Source organism: Macrobrachium nipponense, chromosome 19, assembly GCF_015104395.2.
Source record: "Macrobrachium nipponense isolate FS-2020 chromosome 19, ASM1510439v2, whole genome shotgun sequence".
NCBI lineage: Eukaryota > Metazoa > Arthropoda > Malacostraca > Decapoda > Palaemonidae > Macrobrachium > Macrobrachium nipponense.
Genome location: NC_061088.1, coordinates 83,123,399 through 83,129,398, shown reverse-complemented (window position 1 = coordinate 83,129,398; position 6,000 = coordinate 83,123,399). Strand labels below are relative to the sequence as shown.

Below are 6,000 nucleotides of genomic sequence, written 5' to 3'. Positions count from 1 at the left end.
GTCAGGTACCTTACTTATTCATGTATTTTTGAAAATTCTTTTTTTTTTTCCTATTGAACCGTTCCACGAATGGCGAACTTGTCGTCTTCTAACGATATGGAAAAAATATATATATATTTTTGTCTATTGAAAAGAGTTGTCAACTCCTCGGCACCCGACCGTCGTTTCAATAATAAAAAAAAATTCCTGTTTTCAAGACACCTATATATATTTTTTTTTATCTTATTGAATTTCAGTTTCAGAATTAGTCGGTATCATATAAAGGTATCAAGGGCGGTATCTCATCGAAGGTTGCTCTTTCCCTGGGGATTCTTGTGGGGATGGGGTGTGGTTTGAGAGAGAGAGAGAGAGAGAGAGAGAGAGATTCATTGGATTTCAGATACCGTTAACACAACATAAAAAGTCATTAACTACCGCTTCGACTCACGCACCATCCTCAACGATGTCTTGTGGAGACGAGGAACGTCAATATGCAAATAGGATATAGGACTGGCGGAGAGAGGACTCGGATCCTTACATAAACTGTCCCCTCTCATCTATGATTTTTTTTTTCCTATACTTTTTTCTACTTTTTTTTTCGTTCTATTTGGAACACCACGAAGCCGAAGTTCTCGGGGGAGAATTTTATTATATTTTTTTTCATATAATTTTTTATATATATATTTTTTCCCCGTCTCAACCTTTCTATTTGGGACGCCGCGAAGCCGAGTCTCTCTCTCTCTCTCCATGGAATTTTATTGGTGACTAGGTTTTATTTTATTTTTTTTTTCCTTATTGGGAATGGAGTAGGTTGGATTTTTTTTTTTTTTTTTACCCGATTGGGAATGGAATAGGTAGGAAAGAGATGGTGGAAGGGGGAAAAATGACGTCTGCCTTAGGTGGCGTGTTCCGTTTCTTTTGGTCTGTTATCTCTTAGGTAGCTGGGGCGTTTGAATGTAAACACAGAGTTGGTGGAATAACAAACATTGACTGTCAACTCTCTCTCTCTCTCTCTCTCTCTCTCTCTCTCTCTCTCTCTCTCTCTCTCCACCACCCACCTTCATTGTACATAGAACTATAATGTCAAGAGCTTTTATAAAATGAAATAGCATATCGCATCACTTGGACAATGACGATAATGGAGAAGGAAATCGATTAAGAGCAAACTGAGTCTCTCTCTCTCTCTCTCTCTCATTATACATAGAACTATGTTAAGGACTTCTGTAAAATGAAATAGCATATGCCTATCGCTACACTTGAACAATAACTGTAAAATGAAATAGCATATGCCTATCGCTACACTTGAACAATCACTATAATAAAGAAAGAAATGGATTGAACCGATAAACGCATGGAGAGAAAAGAGTCGAGACAAGGAAAACGATTTTTTTTTTTGAGAAAATGAGAAGAACGAGGAAGATATACGAACGACGGATATTGCTGAATGAATATTTTTCTATTTCGTTTGGAATTGTGTTCATTCTCGTAGGAAACGACGTGATCGGTGTTGAGCGAAGGTTCGAATATTTCAGCTTTTTTTTTTATTATTATTATTGTTATTATTATTGCAACAATGTCTGCTCGTCTCGCTCTGTGGCTCTGCGAAAATGTAATAGTCATGAGAGAGAGAGAGAGAGAGAGAGAGAGAGAGAGAGAGAGAGAGAGAGAGAGAGTTGCACTCGTTAGAGATATTAAGCACATGTCATTAAACCACATAGTGTCTGTCTGTTAACTTGAACAGCAAGTTAGGCACCTGGTAGTTAATGGACTCCCGTGTATCTTGTCTAGGGTGTAGGGAAAGGCATGGAGCTATAGTAGATTCACATCAACCGTGCATTTGACGTCTTAGGCCAGTCCCTTACGACGCTCCTGATTGGCTTTTGCCAATCACAGGGCTGGAAACTCTCAGTCTCTCGAGAGAGTTCACATAGGCAGGATGTATGTTCCACCTCTCATGGAAGGTCATTGGGTTATCAATAGCCAATCAGGAGCGTCGTAAGGGACTGGCCTAGATATAAAAAATCAGCTGATGTTAATCTACTGTAGTGGTAACCTCATTCGAAAAATCTTGAAAACGAGAATTGTATCACCATCTAACATTTTGATGACTCCAGACCCCCAATGTATTGCCCAATGTGGTGCCATACCCCCTTTGCTCAAGTCCGCTCAAGTCCTATTTGTTGATCATATAACTAAATATACTTAGTTTGACACAATACTTTAAGCATGAATAGCTAGGAATAGATCATGCAAGAAAATCAAAAGCATTTATAGTTTGATATAGTTATTTACAAAATGCATTCATGTATACATTTATACATTAAATTCAAATATGTACAAATAATACAAATATCCAGAGATCAAGTCCTATACCCCTCCACCCCCCAGCATGTTGTTCTCATATCCCCAATGGGTATGGATGCCCCTTTTTAAGAACTCCTAATCTAAAGACACACACACACACACACACACACACACACACATATATATATATAATATATATATATATATATATATATATATATAATATATATATATATATATGAATGTATGTCTGTATGTATGTCTATATATAATGCATACTCGCACACACCCACACAAATATATATATATATATATATATATATATATATATATATATATATATATATATATATATATATATATATATATATATATATATAGTATATATATATGCACTCACAGAGAGAGAGAGAGAGAGAAAGGGTGGGTATGAAGTACCTCTCCGCCGCCGTAGAATGCTTCCCTATTCATAGAGACGAAAATGGAACAATATCGTTGTCATCCGAGCGGTTATGGTGTTGTGCGCTACATTGTCTGGAGAATTTTTTCCTATTTCCAACAAAGGAAAAGGGCAATTGACTATTAGGAGGTACAAATTGAATCAAAATGGAATTTTCCCTTTTCTGTGAATGGGGTCCTCCACCCTGTGGCATTCTCCCTGTGAACTTTGTGTCGACTTCTGACTTCATAACCCGGATGTTATTATTCATCTTTTTTTTATTATTATTATCTTTTAATAGATCATCTTGTTTCTTATGCTGAAGCGAATAACATGTCATCTCAATGACAAGTTTTTCTAACGTTTCCCTATTATTATTATTATTATTATTATTATTATTTGGTTTCCTGGCTGTGTTGTTCACAGTTTATTTTTTCTATTGCGTAAGAATCATTTAAGTTGTATCTCTCTCTCTCTCTCTCTCTCTCTCTCTCATCTCTCTCTCGTCTCTCTCTCTCTCTATATATATATATATATATATATATATAATATATGATATTTATATTATATATATATATATATATATATGTATACATATACATGCATACATACATACATACATACTTACATACATAGAGAGGGAGAGAGAGATCTAGAGATACAAACTTAAATGATTCTTATGCAATAGAGGAATAAACTGTGAACAACACAGCCCGGAAACCTAATAATAATAATAATAATAATAAAATATTAATAATAATAATAATAATAATATAGGGAAACGTTAGAAAAACTTGTCATTGAGATGACATGATATTCTCTCTCTCTCTCTCTCTCTCTCTCTCTCTCTCTCTCTCTCTCTCTCTTCATATATATATATATTATATATATATATATATATATATATATATATATATATATATATATATATATATATATGAGAGAGAGAGAGAGAGAGAGAGAGAGAGAGAGAGAGAGAGAGAGTGCCCCTTGGAGAGGAGGAGCGAGCGAACATTATTAATATCATCATCGCTATAATAATTCGACCAGACCCTCGACGCCTTAGGTAAGCTCGCCGGGGCAAACTTCCCAGAGAAGGGCTGAAGTGGCTTGGAGTTCTGTTGACTGAGACGACGAGGACGAGGCACAAGGGCGAGGAGGCGCTCGTCCTCGTGGGCCAGACAGCCCTTGAGAAATGTGGCCAGCAAATACTCAAGAATTTGCGAGGGGATCATACCTGCCTCCCGAAGGGTGGCGTTTTCTCGCCGTAGAGTTCAGTTGCCCTATTTAAAAAGTGTATAGTAGTAATAAAGAAGTGATACACACTAACGCGAATTAATTATCCATTGGATGATGGCTATAAAGAGAGATCACAAGGAGTTACAAGGATTAGGATGTCTCAAAGACTTGTTAGTCCATCCGACGAGACATCGTGTACTCACTTATCCTAATGATTTTGCCTAGCTTTCTTTTAAACTCTTCCACACTGTTGCTGTTTACAACTTCTGATTTCTCAGAGATTGGGAGAGAAACAAAGTGTAGCCTTGAAAGAAGCAGTGAACAGAGAGAGAGAGAGAGAGAGAGAGAGAGAGAGAGAGAGAGAGAGAGAGAGTTGTTCTGGAGAAAAGAATGATGGCTGTACTGCAGAGGTCTCAGAAATTGGGAGAGAAACAAAGATCGGAGAGAGAGAGAGAGAGAGAGAGAGAGTTGCTGAGACGTAGAACGCAGGGTGAGATTACTGGCAATTGGTTTACTTCGGAGGTTCCGAGGAACATGGGCGCGTGAATTTTTAAGAAGTTTCTTTTCCGCGACTTGGGCTCCATTCACCTGGGCCAGAGAGGAAGATGCAGGCTAATGGAATTTCGTTCTGTAGGATTACGTTGCTATGTGGTCTCCATTTCTAATGGCTCTCTGTGGGGGGGGGGGGGTTGAAGATCGCACATGACAATGCGCGCATCGAAGTCATTATTTATAGATGACCTTTTTTTTATATATAAAGGACTACCTACGGATTAGCTAATATATATATATATATATATATATATATATATATATATATATATATATATATATATTATATCTCGATTGTCTTAATTGATAATAAATGGAATCGGTGTATACGAAGATGTAATGAAATTATAGTAAAAAGAAAAAAAAATATTTAATGAAATAGACGAGTGACTATGAAAATATGCTACTGAATATACTGGAAAGGGAAATGGACGATAAAGGTTAGAATTGATATTTAGTGAAGCAAATGTCTTGAGGGGAGCCTCTTTCGATAGAATTTTCCAGCCAGGGAGGCAAGGCATGCAGGAGGCCATTCGTTCCGCAGAAGATGCGGAGGAACCACCAGACCCAGCGGCAGGATCATTTCTATGCCGCGTCTGTCGCATGGTCGGCGGAGGAGGAGGAGGAGGAGGAGGAGGAGGAGGCAAGAGTTGTTTGCGAAAATATCGCGTCGCCATTTAACAAGCAGGTAAGCGAGGAAAATGAAGGCGAAGCTGAGTCGGAGAGAAAAAAAAAAAAAAAAAAAAAACGACACACACCTGATTACTACAGCCGGGGGAGCTTCTCTTCCCTCTCTCCCCCGAGTCTGAAATTGGTGATACAAACGCCGCCATTGAGCGCAATTTGTGGGCGGGCTAGCAAGCAGGCGGGCGGGCGGGCGGGCGGCGCGTGTGGAAGGACCCCCGCAGGCGTTTCGGCCACCTCCTGGATACGACGGCCAGATTTCGCCTCACATTTCATGCTTTATTGGTAGCTTTATAACCCACGGCGCACGCTGCTCCATTAGTATTTATTTGTAAGTTTCACTTTAAAAAAAAGTAACAAAAAAGCAAAAAAAAGATAATGGGAGAACAACCGGATGCGACTTGGTCTTACATTCAGTGGTATACCATCTTAGAAGCGTCGGTTCGTTTGCCATTTTGTGCCTTATCGTCACGTCTCCCTCAGGTTCCAGTTTCCTGTACAGGAGAGCGGGAAATAGCAGCTACTAGATAGGTAGCCATTAGTGGCGGGATGGGGGGGGGGGGGTGGGGTTAGAGGAAACGAGCAGGGTCGCTTGAAAAATCGCCTGACTTTATATATATATATATATATATATATATATATATATATATATATATATATATATATATATATATATATATATATATATATAGGTATATATATAACCCTTTTTTCAATATTTTTCGCATTCATCGCCTCGCGATACTCGTTCTCGTCCGTGGGAAAAATGGAGAGGCGAAGTCGAGAGAGAGAGAAATTTGAGC

The 6,000-nt window shown here is 38.3% G+C and overlaps 1 protein-coding gene across 1 annotated transcript in view; it reads left to right on the top strand.

Annotated features, from left to right (window-relative positions):
• The window catches only part of LOC135212176 (nephrin-like), a gene marked incomplete in the record, with an annotated part of 432,889 nt that overhangs the window by 159,182 nt on the left and 267,707 nt on the right, over positions 1-6,000 (top strand).